Source organism: Oreochromis aureus, linkage group 17 (genome assembly GCF_013358895.1).
Source record: "Oreochromis aureus strain Israel breed Guangdong linkage group 17, ZZ_aureus, whole genome shotgun sequence".
NCBI classification, from domain to species: domain Eukaryota; kingdom Metazoa; phylum Chordata; class Actinopteri; order Cichliformes; family Cichlidae; genus Oreochromis; species Oreochromis aureus.
This window is the reverse complement of record NC_052958.1, coordinates 38,709,052-38,726,567: the sequence shown is the minus strand read 5'-3', so window position 1 is coordinate 38,726,567 and position 17,516 is coordinate 38,709,052. Positions and strand designations below refer to the sequence as shown.

The 17,516-nt window shown below is 38.9% G+C and overlaps 1 long non-coding RNA gene across 1 annotated transcript; it reads right to left on the bottom strand.

Moving 5' to 3' along the window:
• Window positions 1-11,414: 11,414 nt before the first annotated feature.
• On the bottom strand, window positions 11,415-17,278 carry LOC120433815. Its single transcript, XR_005608783.1, has 3 exons — window positions 17,164-17,278; window positions 15,344-15,376; window positions 11,415-11,440 (listed from the first exon to the last, which is right to left on the bottom strand). It is a non-coding gene; the product is annotated as an uncharacterized LOC120433815 (long non-coding RNA).
• Window positions 17,279-17,516: the final 238 nt, after the last annotated feature.

The following is a 17,516-nucleotide window of genomic DNA, read 5'->3' as shown; positions in this document are numbered from 1 at the left end:
TTGGGGAAGGGCCTTCCTCATGAGACAACGTGAGCATTTCTTACACTTCTCTTCAATGGACTGAGGCATTCGTGGCCAATAAAACCTTGCCCGAGCGAGATGTAAGGCACGCTCAAACCCGAGGTGACCAACCTCGTCATGTACACCTTTCAAGGCTCTGTCATGGTACTTTTAGGGCAGTACTAACTGGTACACAAGGGAATCTCTGTCATTGAATTTCCTGTAAAGCACGGCATTACTGAGCTCGAGTTTGTTCCATTGTTTCAGAAGGAGTTTAACATCTGATGATTCAAGATTTGTTTCTTTGGGGCTGGGTTTCAAGCCTCTTCCCAACAGGGCTTTTAACAAGAGCGAGAGAAGGATCATCCTTTTGTGCAGCGCGCCAATCAGCATCTGTCATTGAGGGTAAGATATCTTCTCCATAAGCCTCAGTGACTGAGCTGGGGTCAATAGCAAGACTCTCGACAACTGAAAGGGGTTCTGAATGGCATGACACTGAATGACGCTGACACAAGGCGGAAAACGTTTCATGGTCAAGATTGTTTGCCATGTTAATGAGACGTTCTTTCATGTCATCAATACGAGCTTTTTCTTTGACAAATGCCTCATCTTCATGAGGAGGCTCTTGGGGCCGCCGTGACAACCCATCAGCATCTTTGTTTGCTTGACCTGCCCTGTACTTAATGTTGAAATTGTAAGTAGACAAGGCAGCCAGCCACCTGTGTCCTGCCGCATCTAATTTCGTAGTTGTCAAAACATAAGTTAGCGGGTTATTGTCGGTCAGGACAGTGAAGCTAGAACCGTAAAGGTAGTCATTGAACTTTTCACACACAGCCCACTTGAGGGCTAAGAATTCAAGTTTGTGTGTGAGATAGTTCTGTTCACTCTTAGAAAGTCCCCTGCTAGCGTAAGCAATTGCTCTCAGCCTCCCCTCTTGCTCCTGATAGAGCGCAGCTCCCAACCCATCCCGACAAGCATCCGTGTGCAATACATAGGGGAGTTGTGGGTTGGCAAAAGCAAGAATTGGTGCAGAAATCAGCTTTTCGATTATTGTTCGGAAGGTTTCACACTCATGAGTCCATTGTTCCCCGAGAGGCTGAGTGGGACTGTAAGAAAGTCTGGGCGGTTCTCTCTTGTAAATCTTGCCTCTCTTCTTCGGTGGCCGGTAACCGGCAGTGAGACGATTCCACGGTTTGGCTATCTTGGAGTACCCTTCAACGAAACGCCTATAGTATCCAGCGAAGCCTAAAAAACATTTGAGCTCTTTGAAATTAGATGGGCGCGGCCAAATTTTCAGAGCAGAGATCTTTTCGGGATCGGTGTGGACTCCGTGAGCATCCACAACATGCCCTAAATACTTCACAGATGTTTTGAAGAAGTGGCATTTTTCTGGGGATAATTTAAGACCGTAGTCTCTCAAGCGAGTAAGAACTTTAATTAGCCTGGATTCGTGCTCTTCTATTGTGTCTGAGAACACAATGAGGGCGTCTAAAAAGACAAGCACTTTGGTGAGGTGGAGATCACCTACACACTTCTCCATCAGGCGTTGGAAGGTGCTTGGGGCATTTGTAACACCCTGTGGCATCCTATTAAATTCATAGAAGCCAAGAGGACACACAAAGGCTGTCTTAGGCTTGTCCTCCTCGGCTACCTCCACCTGATAGTAACCGGATTTAAGGTCCATGACCGAAAACCATTTAGCTCCACTGAGAGCTGTGAATGTCTCCTCAATATTTGGCAGGGCATATGCATCTCGAATAGTTCTTAGATTTAGTTTACGGTAATCTATGCATAGCCTTATCGAGCCATTCTTTTTCCTTACCAATACAAATGGTGAGGCAAAAGGACTTTGTGACTCTCGAATGATGCCTGCATCCAGTAGTTCTCTTAGATGTTGTTTGACAGCTTCTCTGTCACTTGGGTGTATGGGCCTTGGCCGCTCTTTGAAAGGTGCTTCATTGTTCAATTTGATTTGGTGCTTCACAGCTGTGGTGTGGCCATGGGACATGTCATCGAGAGCAAAAACTTCAGGGATGGATCTCAGTTTTCCCAGAATTCGCTCTTTCCATTGCTCTGGGATGGGAGAATCATCACGGTTGAATGTGAGGTTGTCACTGTCTGGTTCATTTCGACTTGGAGGATTCAGAGTTTGACTCGATGCTAGTGGGGAAACGTGTTGGGCTGCACAAGCTTGAGCGACAATGCTATTTGACTGCAACGTAACAGCATGTTCACTAACATTGTGTACAATGACAGGTACTTTACTGCTGAAATTAAAAGGAATGTCTACTAAAGCCGATTCAAGAAGCAATCCACCTGGTAACTTGTATTGCTCATGCGGCTCAAGGACAAAACTTGTGTTCCGGTTGTTCTTTCTTAACCTCACATTTCCCATTAGGCATTGTTTGTGTCTTGCAGGGATTGTCACTGCCCCTTTGCTATGTAACGTGACATGGCAGGAATGAGTATCATTTCTTTGTACTTGGGCAACATGTTGAATCTCAGGATGGGTGTCCCAAACTTTTAGAGTGCTTGATCCATCACAGCTGATTTAAACTTGGGATAAATACCTCCTGTACTAACTTGTCCTCCAGAGGCCCGGTAATGAGCTAACATGTGATTCAGGTTGTGACCCAGGGTGAGATCTAAAACCTGCAGGGACAGCCCGACTGAATTGGGGACCCCTGTTGAAAGTGCAAACTGCTTAGAGTGCAGCTACTTAATAAACTTGGGACCATCCTGAACTAAGTCCATAAACCCGTAAAAGTTTATTTGTCCCTATCAACACGGAATTCTACTGTTAAAGTGACACAACAACAAGGTGATTATTTATAAGTGCTTCAACAACAAGGTGACAAAGTGCTTTACAGAGACAAAACAAAAACAAATAAAAAGCATGATTTAAATTTGATTAAAACAAACAAACAAACAAACAAACAAACAAACAAACAAACCAAAACAGTATATAAAATCAAATATCAAAACAGTATATAAAATCAAATATCAAAACAGTAGATAAAATCAGAACAGTAGATAAAATCAGTAGTTAAAAAGTAGGTTTTGAAATTTAAACTTAAGTGTGGATTTGGTGCTTTATTCAAATGCAGCTGAGAATAGGGGAGTCTTCAGCCTGGATTTAAATAAACTGAGTGTTTCAGCTGATCTGAGGCTTTCTGGGAGTTTGTTCCAGATATAAGGAGCATAAATATTTCAGAATCTACTCTTGTTGGGTTCAGTTAGGATCGTAAGGAGACTGGCAGTGGTAACTCAACTTAAAGAAGGAAAAACCCTCCACTCAGAATGAGACACTGACAACAACTTAAAGGAAAAAAAAGTGATTTGAGTGTATTCAACATTTAAATGGTCCAAAACATAGGCATGAACAAAACATTTAAATCATTTCAAACATGTGAATCTCAACAATGTACAATATATCACTTAAAGTGTCCATAAATGTATTAGGTAGGCTGTCCATTTCAGTTCAGTGCACTTAGTATTCAGTGTTCTTCTCTTCAAATATTTTTATTGTGAAGCACAAATAACAATCACAAATTGTCCCATAGACTGACATTGCTTCCTTTTTACAGTTTTATCATCAAGAAAAGGGGAAAAACAAAGCGAACAAAAAATAAATAAAATAAACCCGAAAACAAACAAAAACAACAAAAACAGGAAAAAACAAAACACACAACCAAGACAATGGAAAGTACCAAAAAGGGCGGTCAAAAACAACAACAACAAAACAAACAAACAAACAAACCTCCTCCCTACACCCTTCCCTTATCCCAGAGTGCTATCAGCTTATTTTAAGCAACGGTGAAGTCCACATAATAGCTCTCATTTGTTCATAGTTTCCAGGTGCTCAATGAGCGGCCTCCAAATCTGATGGAAGTCCTCCAGTTTGTCGTTTATAATGTAGCGGATCCTTTCCAGATGAAGAGTATGTGTCAGTACTGAAATCCAGACTTTCAAGGAGGGCACTTCTTTTCCCTTCCATAGGAGGAGAATGCACACATAAGGCCATAGGACAGGAGGGAAATCTGTGTGCTCTTAAGTTTTTTAGATTGTCTCGACAGTCCAATAAGAATCAAAATGGGGTCAGGGTCTAACTGCACATCAAAAAGTTTTGAAAAAAAAAGAAAAAACTGACGCCCCAAAACTTTGTAATTTGATACACATTACAAAACTGTGAAGCAGATCAGCTTCTGCACATTGACATTTATCACAGATGGGTGACGTTTCAGGAAATATCCGATGTAATCTTGTCTTCGAGTAGTGCAATCTGTGCAAAATTTTAAACTGAATTAACCTATGTCGGGCGTCGATAGAGCAGGAATTAACATAACGTAGCCCTTTAGTCCAGACATCATTATGAATTTCTGACCCTAATTCCTTTTCCCAAGCTGATTTTATTTTACCTGTATCCTTCTGCCGGAGTGACTGTAATATCTCATATATAAAAGCAACAGCATGCTTTTCTGTTATACAATCCACCAGGCATTGGTCAAGCTTACCTGGAGTTGCAGACTCAAATTGTTGTAGTTGGGACCTTACATAGCTCCTTATTTGAAGGTATCTAAAAAAATCACAGGCTAATAAGTTGTACTTCTCCTTAAGCTGTCGAAATGAAGCAAAAGAGCCCTGAAAATACAGGTGTCCCACATTTCGCAACCCCATTTCCTTCCAGCGATCAAATGTCCCATCTAAAACTGAGGGTTTAAATGCAGGATTAGCTGTAATAGGTGTCAAAAGCGAGAATGCTCTGAGTCTATACTCTTTCACGATCTGTCTCCAGATTTGAATTGTATTGTGAATAACTGGATTACAATTGTAGTACGTCTTTTTAAAACGAACGGGAGACAATGCAATTGCACCAAGAGAATAAGGCATACAGTCTTCTCGCTCCATGTCCAACCAACTTCCCATTATAACTGTATCATCTAGCCAATAAGCTATGTATTGCATATTAGCTGCGAAGTAGTAATTTTTAAAGTCTGGTAAAGCTAGGCCACCATGTATTTTCTCTTTACAAAGGTGGGCCTTTTTTATCCTGTGGCTCTTATAATTCCAGATAAAAGGGAGAAGGACTGAATCCAACACTGGGATATTTTGAAACAGATATAAGAGTTGGGGAAGACAAATCATTTTGATCGCATTCACCCTACCTATCATGGAAAGTGGGAGTGATTTCCAAAATTCGACCTCATTTTTAAATGTATCCACAATTCTCACAAAATTAGCTTCATATAATGACTTGTATGACTTAGTAACTTCAATTCCAAGATATGAACATTTTTCTGACATTATTCTAAAGGGAAGACGATTTAGTAAATCAAGATTACTGCATTTAATTGGCATCAGTTCGCTCTTCCCCCAATTTACTTTGTAACCTGAAAAAGAGCTAAATAAATCTATTGTTACTAGCACCTTAGGCATTGAGTCTAATGGTCTGGTCACAAACAGCAGAATATCATTGGCGTACAGTGAGATCTTATTGGAGGTGTATCCTATATTGTAGCCATGTATTTCTTTATGTTTCCGAATTGTTTCCGCCAACGGCTCTAATGCGAGGGCAAACAATAAAGGGCTCAGCGCACAACCTTGTCTTGTGCCACGAAATAGCTTAAATGGTTCGGAAAGGGTATTGTTTGTGAGTATTCTGGCACACGGATTACTATATAACAATTGAATCCAGGAAACAAATTTAGGTCCAACTCCGAACTTACTTAATACTGCATATAGATATGACCATTCGACACAGTCAAAGGCCTTTTCTGCATCAAGGCTCAATATCACTAGGTCTTTATCTGGATCCCTAGAGGAATAAATAATGTCAAAAAGACGTCTCAGGTTATGAGATGCATGTCTTGCTGGGATAAACCCTGTTTGATCTGGGTGAACCAGTTTACCTATGTGAGAACTAAGTCTCCTGGGTAAAGATTTGGCCAGTATTTTCTGATCTGTGTTCAATAAAGAGATTGGTCGGTAAGAACTCACCAATTCTGGGTCCTTTCCTTTCTTTGGAATGAGAATCACATTTGCTTCATTCAGGGTCTGAGGGAGTGCACCATCTTCCAAGGCCATATTAAACATTTTTAGCAAATATGGGGTTAGTAAACTGCTAAACCTTTTATAAAACTCATTACATAAACCATCAGGTCCTGGACTCTTCCCATTTTTCAGGGAGCGTATGGTACTAATCAATTCTGGACATATTAAGTCTGCATCTAGAAGTGTCCTGTCCTTTTGTGCCAATGTAGGGAAGTTACATTTGCTTAGAAAATCCTGCATAATTTCCGGAGGTGCATTACAGTGAGATGTATATAACTGTTCATAAAACTGTCTAAAAGCAGTATTAATATCCTTATAAGAATTAGTCAACAACCCACGAGTCTGACCTGATTGCATGAATGGCCCTATCACTTTCTCTCTTCCTTAGATGCCTGGCCAGTAATTTATGTGGCTTATCACCAAATTCAAAATAGGTCTGCTTAACATACATGAAGACTCTGGAAATTTTATCTGAGAGCAAGTTATTGAGTTTATACTTCAGAGCTGATATTTTACTATGTAGCTGTACAGACGGTTGTCTGGCATTCTCAGAGTCCAATTTTTGTATTTGAACCTCCAACTGTATGCGTTCCATGTTATTACGTTTTTTTTCTCAGACGACTGAAAAGAAATTACACAGCCCCTAACATATGCTTTAAACGTCTCCCACAATAAAAGAGGTGATACATCGTCTTTGTCATTCATCTCAAAAAACAACTTGATCTGTTCTTCCAGATAATTGCAGAATGTTTTCCTCGTAAGAAGTTGAGGGTCTAATCGCCAGTGTTTATAATTACCACCTGATTCAAGTAAATTTAGTGAAATAGACACTGGGCTATGATCTGATATAAGGATATTATGATATTTACTACTTTGGACTCCATGTAACAGTTTACTATCTAATAGAAAGTAGTCTATACGGGAGTATGTATTATGAACCCCAGAGTGAAAGGGATATTCCCTTCCGGTTGCATTCAAGGTTCTCCAAACATCCACAAGACCCAAATTATCAATAAATGATTTCAGAAACCTAGAAGCATTCGATGGCGCAATTGTCTGAGCTGACGACCTGTCCAGATAGGTATCTAAAACTAAATTAAAGTCTCCCCCAAGTATCAAATTTGTAGTTGAAATATCCGGGATCAAGCTAAATGTTTTTCTAAAGAACTCTGGGTCATCCCTGTTCGGGCCATAGACATTCAGCAATGTGATTGGTATAGACTGAATTTCTCCTAGCACCATGATATATCTCCCCTCCTTATCTGCCAGGGTAGATTTATGTTTGAATGGCACATTTTTACGAATAATTATTGCTGTACTCCTTGCCTTTGCGGAAAACCTTGAGTGATAGACCTGCCCTATCCACTTAGCTCTAATTCTGCAATGTGCATCTTTTTTCATCATTTTTAAGATGTGTCTCCTGCAAGAAAATAACATCTGATTTCAATGATTTTAGGTATGCCAACACCTTACCACGTTTTATTGGTTCACTGATGCCATTCACATTCCAAGAGCAAAAAGTTACAAGCCCTCTCCTGTTCACCCCATTATTTCCATCACCATCTATTGAGGCCATACTGTTAGTGATTTATGTGTATTGTCCCGTATTGACTACAACATTTTCTACCGATAGCATCTTCCCGCCCAACAACCCCACCCATGGAAATACAAAGTAAACACAGCAGAAATAATAAAAAAAGAAAACAAGCAAACAAACAAACAAACACACACACACACACACACACACACACACACCTAGGTCATAGCAGGGAGGGGAACCTGACATCCTCCCAACAAGACCATGCGTACTTCTAACCATCCTCTGTCGCAACCTCCGACATAACAAGTGCTCTGTGTAGCTCCATAAAGACATTAAGCATAGACCAGATATCACAAAAAAAGGATCAGAAGGTACATTATCGTCACTATTAAACAAAACAATACAGTTGTTCAAAAACAAGTTAAAGAGTGTCTAACTACCAGCCCTTAAAACCAAGTGTGAGACCGCAACATGTAACATCATTAACAAGTATAACATTACTAACATACGCCTTTAACCGCAAGCTGCCCGGATTATTGACTCTTAGGTACAAAGAGAAAAAAAAAACCCCGTCAGTAATAAAATGCTAGATGTCACCTGTGTAGAGGTTATTCGCGTTCTGGGTGGTGTATTGTGGCATTATCTGCCCTTATCTCACGCTAGTTTGGCTGGGTAAAGAAGTCCGTATTTGACCCCCGGTTTGTCGCGTAGCATCCTCCTCACAGCGGTGAACGTAGCTCGGCGCTTTGCCACCTCAGGTGGCAGGTCCCGGAAAATCTGAATCCGCCGGCCACAAAATGTTATATCCCGGGTGCCCATGACTTTCTTCATGATGTCCTCATAGGTGTGGCAGTAGTGAACTCTTACAATAAGATGTCGGGGTGGTTCGTTATCTCCGGGCTTCTTTCTCAAAGCTCTGTGGGCTCTGTCAATCACAGGTGTCTCGTCCAGACCAAGCGCTTCTTTTAACAGCCTCCCTGCAAACTCCCTGGCATTCTGCCCGTCCCCAGCCAACATTTATATGTGGGGCCCATATGGTTTGGAAATGGGCTGAAAAATGGGCCCCATATAGGATTGTCCGCGGGTTCCGTAATGGCCCCATATTAAATGCCCATATAGGTGTTATATTGGTAAAATCTGGGAACTAAATAAGATAAGATAAGATAAGATAATTCTTTATTGTCATTGCACAGTCATACATAGTACAGTAGTACAATGAAATTGGAAAAACTGTCCTACGTCAGTACTACATATAACACAACACAACACGATATGACACATCACAACGCAACACAAACAACACAACACAGTATATTAACTTAGAAATAAAAAAGAAGAATAAGTGTTATGTGTATTGCACACTGTTATTATTGCACATTAATTATTATTGCACCTTGTTATAAATATAAATATAAATATTACTATTGTTATTGTTTTAAACATTGTTACCTCCCCCTAAAAAAAGTCCAGGCAGGTAGCCAATCAGGTCAGCTATTTGCATTGATTAGGGCTATTGCCCTGTTGTAAAAGCTGTCCTTGAGTCTGTTTGTTCGGGACCTCAGCAGCCTGAACCTCCTGCCAGACGGCAGCAGCTTAAACACCCGGTGTCCTGGGTGTGTACAGTCTCGTAGGATGCTGCGTGCCCTCTTGAGACAGCGAGTGCTGTACAGGTCCTTCAGGGAGGGAAGAGGATGTCCAATGATTTTTTGGGCCATATTGATGACCCTCTGGAGTGCCTTTCTGTGTGCTGTGGTGCAGCTGGAGAACCATACACCGATGCAATATGTCAGCACACTTTCAATGGAGCAGCGGTAGAAGACGGTCAGCAGCTCCTTCTTCAGGTCCATTTTTCTGAGGATTCTCAGAAAGTGGAGACGCTGTTGGGCCTTCTTTAAGACCGCAGAGGTGTTAGAGCTCCATTGGAGGTCTGTGTCTATGTGCACACCCAGAAACTTGAAACTGGAGACCCTTTCCACGCACTCCCCGTTGATGCTGACAGGCTGCAGCTCGGACTTCCTCCTTCTGAAGTCAACTACCAGTTCTTTTGTCTTGGTGGTATTGAGGTCCAGGTTGTTATCTACACACCAATCTGACAGCCTCTGAACTTCAGCTCTGTACGCCGTCTCATCTCCCCCTGAGATGAGCCCCACCACGGTGGTATCATCTGCAAACTTGATGACTGCGTTGTCTGGGTGGGTACTAACACCGTCATGTGTGTACAGAGTGTACAGTAGGGGACTCGGTACACAGCCTTGTGGAGAGCCGGTGTTGAGGCTGAGGGCTGAGGAAAGATGAGGCCCCACTCTAACTCTCTGTACACGGTCTGACAGGAAGTCTCTGATCCAGCGGCAGGTGGCAGGAGGAAGTCCGATTTCCAGCAGTTTAACTATTAGTCTGTCCGGGAGTATCGTATTGAAAGCAGAGCTAAAGTCCAAATGGGCCCCAACTGGGCAAAGTACACAGAAACCCACCTGGGCCCCATCTTTCAAGTTTTTGTGGGTACCATGTGGGTACCACAAAGGCTAAAAAGTGGGTTTTAAGTGGGATTGTCCACGGGTTCCATAATGGCCCCATTTTATAAGCCCATCTCGGTGTTATATTGGTAAAATCTGGGAACTAAATGGGCCCCAACTAGGCAAAGTACACAGAAACCCACCTGGGCCCCATCTTTCAAGTTTTTTGTGGGTACCATGTGGGCACCACAAAGGCTAAAAAGTGGGTTTTAAGTGGGATTGTCCGCGGGTTCCATAATGGCCCCATTTTAAAAGCCCATCTCGGTGTTATATTGGTAAAATCTGGGAACTAAATGGGCCCCAACTAGGCAAAGTACACAGAAACCCACCCGGGCCCCATCTTTCAAGTTCTTAGTGGGTACAACATGAGGAAAACATGAGCTAAAAAGTTGGAATGGCATTATCAGTGGGTTCTGTAGTTGCATCTTACTTCTAGTTTGAATTGGCTAATTTCTGGCACTGAGTGGGCCCCATGTAGTAAAACAGTCACAAAATCAATTTTTCAGACGGCTAATACGGGTTCTGTGCCACAAAGACACCAAATATATTAAAGCTGACCACAAACAAAAACTAGTTTGTAAATAAAACCATTTCAAAAATCACGAGGGTACACAAAACAACATTTTTCACATTTATTTTGTCCAACAACTGTGATTTTACGTAACTGTATTCAAAGTGCGTAAACTTTTAAAAACTAGAAATGTCAAACTACATCAAAATTCCTTAGATATTCGGAACTGTTGCAACAGTGAGAAAAAGTCAGATGGAAAACTCAAAAGCTTATCTTGAATCAGCAGGGTTTCTTTTTTTGTTTTTTTACAGAGCCGTAAGTCTATTTTGTACCCTTGCAGCCCTCGGTCCTCCTCTGTCTTTAGCTCCAGTGAAGCACTTGGAGAGAGCCTTCTCTGCTTCTTGCAAGTTGACTTTTGATGTTAAATAATTCTTCTTCAGTGTCTCTGCAAATGAAGAAGAAAAATGGGCAAGCCAAAGTAAAGTTAATCTTAGCTTACTTAATTTGGTGATGATTTGCAAAGAACAATGTTTATTTCACTTTATTGCCTCAAAAAAATATATATAAATTGCATGATAACCAATCTCAGTTACACTTTCAAACACTTTATTAAAAAGTTTAGTTTTCTAAAGTTCAAATGTCTCAAGTGAAACTAACTTACCATACACAACATTAAAAAGACGTAAATCTCTGAACTTTTTTTTTTTTTCCCATGTCGGCCAAGCATGTTGTACTCCACAGCCAGCTCAGGTCATATGAGGAATTTCATCATCCTTCTTGTGGCATCGTCTACACTTGTTCCCCTGTATCTGCTACCATGGCAACCTGAGGGGAACATACAAAAGGACAGATTAGATAATGGCATCTGGTTAGGATGCCTCCCTGGTGAGGTGTTTTGGGCATGTCCCACCAGGAAGAGACCCAGAACACCCAGGACATGCTGGAGGGACAATGCTTTTCGGCTGGCCTGGGACTGCCTTGGGCCAAGTGCCCCTGGAGAGAGCGAAGTATGGGCCTCTCTACTTAGTACCGGATTGGGTTGAGGGCAGCAGCCTAAGCTTAAGATAATGGACCAGAATGGAGGATAAATGGACGCTTTACATATTACTTAATGTTTACTGTGTGGTGATAAAAAAATATGGTAGTAAACACAAGCTAAACTAAAAAATTAATTGCGGTTCCTTAACCCTTTATCCCCAATAATGTTACGCAGGATAACCGGAATTATATATTGTTTTAGCTGTAAAAGTGTCATAAAATCAGCTGTGACTGTGTGTGCTTTTGTCCTTTTTTCAGTATTACTACTACTTTACACATCTGGTAGGTTTTTTCCTCTACTGTATACTATATGAATGTAATCAAGGATTAATAACAGAAAAAAAAAGAAATTGAAATTTTGCCATTTTTACTGAAGGCAATCAAAATGTACATGAATAAAATATTTAAATTAGTCAATTCAAATTAATAACTCTAAAACACTGAACAAAATCAAGTATTTGACCCTGTGGTTTATTTTTGGACATCTCTTTTCTTCTAAAAGTCCAGGCGTATTGGGCCCTGGTAGAGCTCAGGTTTGTGAGACAGGTTTGGAAAAACCTGTCGCTGGCACTTTTTGGGGGCTGAGGGTTAAAATAAATAGGAATTGGCCAAAATTTGTATAAACTATCATAGCAGAACAAAAGTAAAAAAAAACTTTATCTGTTATCAGAATCAAATATTTGATTAGAATAAAAAATTTAACTTTCTGGAAGATTTCTCGTTACATCTGTCATAAAAGTAACAACATCTCAGAAAAGAAACATGATAGCAACAGAAAAATATGATAGCAGTGTGATGTGATGGTCCCTGGCCAGATTTATACACATATTATAAGCCCTGTGACATAAAAACCACTGAACTCTGACACGCACAGACTGTTTTCCTTCTTGGTAATGAAGAAAAATGCTGGTCTGGTATGTAAAAGGGAATTTATTCTTCCAGGACCTGAAGCTCCGTAATGCAGCCCTCCAACAGCCAAACCTATCTGTTGTCTGATTGTCTTGATGCATGCTCAATCATCCAGGTAAGTAAATCTCCAAAAGTTGATTCTGTTCATCTGGACGTAGCGCTTTCAGCATTTTCTCCCACTGAAAACGCTACGTCCCGATGAACAGAATCAACTTCTGGAGATGTTCTCTGATTGGATTGTTTAATTGGTGATTGACATGAAATTCACCAATCAGCTGAAAGGAAGAAAAATAGGGTCAAAATTTGGATGTGTAAGTATAAATCCACACACAGCCAGGAAAGCCGAGCGCAGAGTTGTTTGTAGCACCAATTCAGCCAGAGTGGAGCCAGATGGATTTTCCATCCATCCACACTGTAAAGTCTATAGACCAGCAAGTGATAAATTAACAGTGTTGTTGGTATTTTCTAAAACAGTTGTATGCAATAGGAATTGCTGTTTATAGTCCTGTATATCTGCATGTTGCCTCCCAATTAAAACCTGTGATAATGGAGATTCAAATTCATGTCATACCTATACCAACAGTTATCAAGTATCCGGATCGACCTTTACTGATGTGCTTAAAGGAAAATTGTTATTTCCATGTATTTTCCTGTTTTGCCTTCAATTTTGAGGACTTCCCCCCACATTTCTAGTTGTGACAGTGCACTACAACAAAAAAAATCTGCTGTGATTTACATTTGTTGAATGAGCAATTTTGTAAAATAGTCTATTTTTGTATGCACAGTTTACAAATCTGTCCTGTACAGCATGGACTGATTGCATGCTAAAAAGTTGTTGCTTAAAAATAAAACAATAAATTTTTAATTAATAACATCAGCAGAAAGCCTTGTTATTAATTAGATGTACAATTTCTATAGAATACGAAACAACTCAGTTCATTTTGATCATATCAATACCAGCATATTACACAACTAGTGATGGGATTTCCGGCTCTTTTAGAGAACCGGCTCTTTCGGCTCGGCTCACTAAAAAGAGCCGGCTCTTTGGGCTCCCAACCGGCTCTTCAGGTTGTTTTGTTGCTTTAATTAATTTATTATTAACAACAATATAAAATTATGCACAAAAGGAATTACTAATGTAAAAAAAAAAAACGTGGTTGTATTTATATATGTTTATATATAAATATATCACGGTGGCCCCTAGAGACAAAACACGTACAAACCCTAAAACACATTTCTAGCGTTAACTGAACTTCCAAAACAGAGCTACCTAGATCACTTAAATTACACAATTGAAAGCATATGTGTATTGTTTGTGTATTTATACACAAGCACTCATATATATTCAAATAATTCCAAAGACTGTTCATTTACCTGTTACTACCACACACCAAATCCGGTCGTTGGTACTTCCTGGCTTGTGTAGCCACTAGGTAACAAAAGCTCAACACTGTGCCTAGCATCCTGAAGCACTTCTGTTGTGTTTTGTAAGTGCCTCAGAGTATGGGCCTGCATGAATAAACTTTCTGTATCCTTTATCATCCGCAATTGAAAGTAGTTGTGGATGATTACTATACCTTTCTAATGTGACGTTGTTGTCCCTGGCTCTCTTTCTCTCTCCCTCCTGCTCTGTTACTGTGCTACTGCGAGTGTAACTACCGCCCCTCCCCCCCTCTTCCCAGCGCAAAGCACAAGGCTCGTGCGGAGTGAAGTGGAAAAAAGTGCGAGAGAGAGGGTGAGAGAAAGAAAAAAAAAAAAAAAAAAACACGCTCACGTCGTTCACTTCAAAGAGTTGGCTCTAAGAGCCGTTTCGTTTCGACCAACACGTCACCAACAACTATGATGAAAAACGCTCATCTGCTTCCATCACGATCAGCTGATTAACATTGAGCTGCTGCAGTCAACACCATCAAACTAACTTAGTGTTTAATGTTATGTTATTTAATGCTTTTATTTTTAAATCTTTACCAGAGCTTAAAGACTGTAGATGTTCACACCTGGTGTTAGAAAACCGAGCTCACAGCAGTATTTTTTTTTTATAACAGGAAATTTAAATTTTTATTGGTTACCGTGTTTATTACCACTTTTATCAGTAATGTACTTCCTATAAAATATAGATTTGATAAGTTACCGGTTTATTGAAATCAGCTAGTGAACACATCGATCACTTTATTGAACTACACGCCTTGCACTCTTGTGAGCTCTGGTTACTAGCAGCAGGTGTGAATGTTTGTAGAATAACAAGGCAATGTAAAATCAGTTTAATGCAGTTTGCAGTAGCAGCTCAGATGGAAATCAGCCAATTGTGAGGAGAGCAGAGGACCAAAACTGTCAGAGTTGTGGGACAAGTGAAGAGAACACTGTTGGCATTATTGTTAGCATAAAAGATGGAAATTTAAATAAATGTTAAATTTTAAAATTGATCATTGCCTCCTGTGCCTACATCTATCTATCTATCTATCTATCTATCTATCTATCTATCTATCTATATATATATATATATATATATATATATATATATATATATATATATATATATATATATATATATATAGAGAGAGAGAGAGATATATATATATCTCTCTCTCTCTCTCTCTCTCTAGAGATATATATATATATATATATATATATATATTTATATATACTGAATACCAGTAAAAAAAAAAAAAAAATGAAGTAATGCACTCCTTTCAAGGATGCCCCAAAGACCATCACTTTTCAAAAATAATAATAATAATAATAATGATAATAAGTAATACAAATAATATGAAAGTTACTTACATGTTAAAGATGGTGCTTGTGATCTTGAAGAATCTAAACGTGATATGGAAATGAAAGAAAGTGCATGAGAAAAAAAAAATACAAACATTTTCGTTTTTTCCCAGGATAATTCAATATAAAAGATTCTCTTACTAATGCACAAAATGAACAGTGTAATTAAAAGTTTGAAAGGCACTGCATGTGTTTATATGGTAAACTGACTAATTCAAGCAGCAAACACTAGCAGTGCAAAAATGTATCTAACTAGCTGACAGACTTTAAAGTCACAGGAAGATATATCAAAATGGTGACTTGTGCCAGAACAAATGTCTTGACAGACATAATTCCTAAATTCCTTTAAGTAAAAAATTGGTGACATAGTAATAAGTGGTCCCTAGTGGTTTTCAAATTATTACATGGCTTGTTAATTTTTTATTAAATTATTAAGAAGCCAGATGACTTCAAAACATTTACAAATTACTATAAAGCACTATCCAAACTTCAAAACAAGTGGCAAAATCTCCAAATTAAAAGTACTCATAAACTATAAAAATTTGAATATACTTAAAAATATGCAAAACTAATTTAGTGGAATTTTACCTGCTCAAGAATACATTAAACATGCACTATTTAATTGAAAAGAACAAAATTTGTGTACTTTTAGAAAGAATTATTAAATATTTGGGGATACTAACCATAAAGAGGGTCTCGTACATTTACGGGCATCTAATTTCCTGGATTTAATGGTTTAAAAGTTTAATAGGTCTTTGAACTTGATAATAAAATTGAGTCCATTATTAGCAAAAAGAATAAAAAAAAAGAGCAAAAAAATGCTTAATATATAATAATTGTTTTAAACTTAAGCTTTGTAAGTGTAGCAGATTTCATTATGTCTGTAATTTTTTATTTAGCCCCACAGTAGTAAAAGCCATAAATGGGAGTTAGATTTATTACTAGTATTTTTACACAGCATTCAGCTATAGTAACATGTTCTGCATTTTCCTACTTCACCATCTGATCTGAACAGCTGCACTCTCTTAATTAATTAATAACCTAACATTTCTCAGTAACCAATAACTAGATGGAACAGCACAGTATCTAAGAGATCAGACAGTGTTTGAGCTAAAGAAGCTGTGTGTTTCTTTTGGGGGCTTTTTGCACACTGATCCACCACGTTTTCCTATAGTACAATGCATATCTGGTAACATTACCGTAAACGTGACCAGTAGGTAGGTTCACGTTCAGATCAGAAAAATGTGTCAGCTGCAGGCATCTACTCCTGTAATTTAAACAATAACCTCATACACCTCATGTTTTACACCCCTATAAGGTGGGCTTGCTACACTGCACATGAATATTACGTGACATGGTATGACTAGCTCATGTTCAAACATTTAAGATACTGTTCAGCCATTTTGTTTACTGGGTAGTGCATAATGGCCGAGTTAGCTGAGCGAGGAATCCACTAAAGCCAAAAAAAAAATAATATATATTTTTTAATTAATTACAAAAACCTTATAGGAAAACCTAAGAAACAGTTGCAGAAGCACAGAAAAAAAAAACTGCCGTGTAGTTATAATATGTAAATTCAAAAACTGTATAGAGAGAATGGCGCAATGAAAACAGAATAAGATAAGATGAATTTTTTCGAGTAGAATATAGGCAGTAAGAGTTTTGTAATTAACTTTAAATTATGTTTGCCAAAGACAATGCAGTAAATTAACCCAGTTCTACCTGCTAGCTAAAGATGTTATGCTTCTCCCCCTATTACCGTTTAGGACGACTATAGAAAGTTACTAAAATAACCATTGATGAAAACTTAGAAAACTTTAAGTATTTACCTTTGTCATAGTTTTCCATTCTTTGGTATCCTTTTGTCCTCTACGTTCTCAAACACCAGGGAGAGAAAAGGCGCAACTGACGAAAGACCGCGAAGACTAGACGCTAGGCGGTGCAATCTGCTCCTCCCTCTTTTAAACGAGCCAATAGGAGCTGCTCACATTAAAAACAACTTTATTTAAAAAGTCATTTTACACCTGATACAAAAATTTTAAAGTCAAACAATGCACAAGTTTAAAAGAACAATTTTATTTATTTAAGCATAGGGATGGTTAATATGTTTAAAAATTAATACATAATATTTATCAAATAATTGTCACCCAAATCAACATCATAATAAAAATATAATTAATAA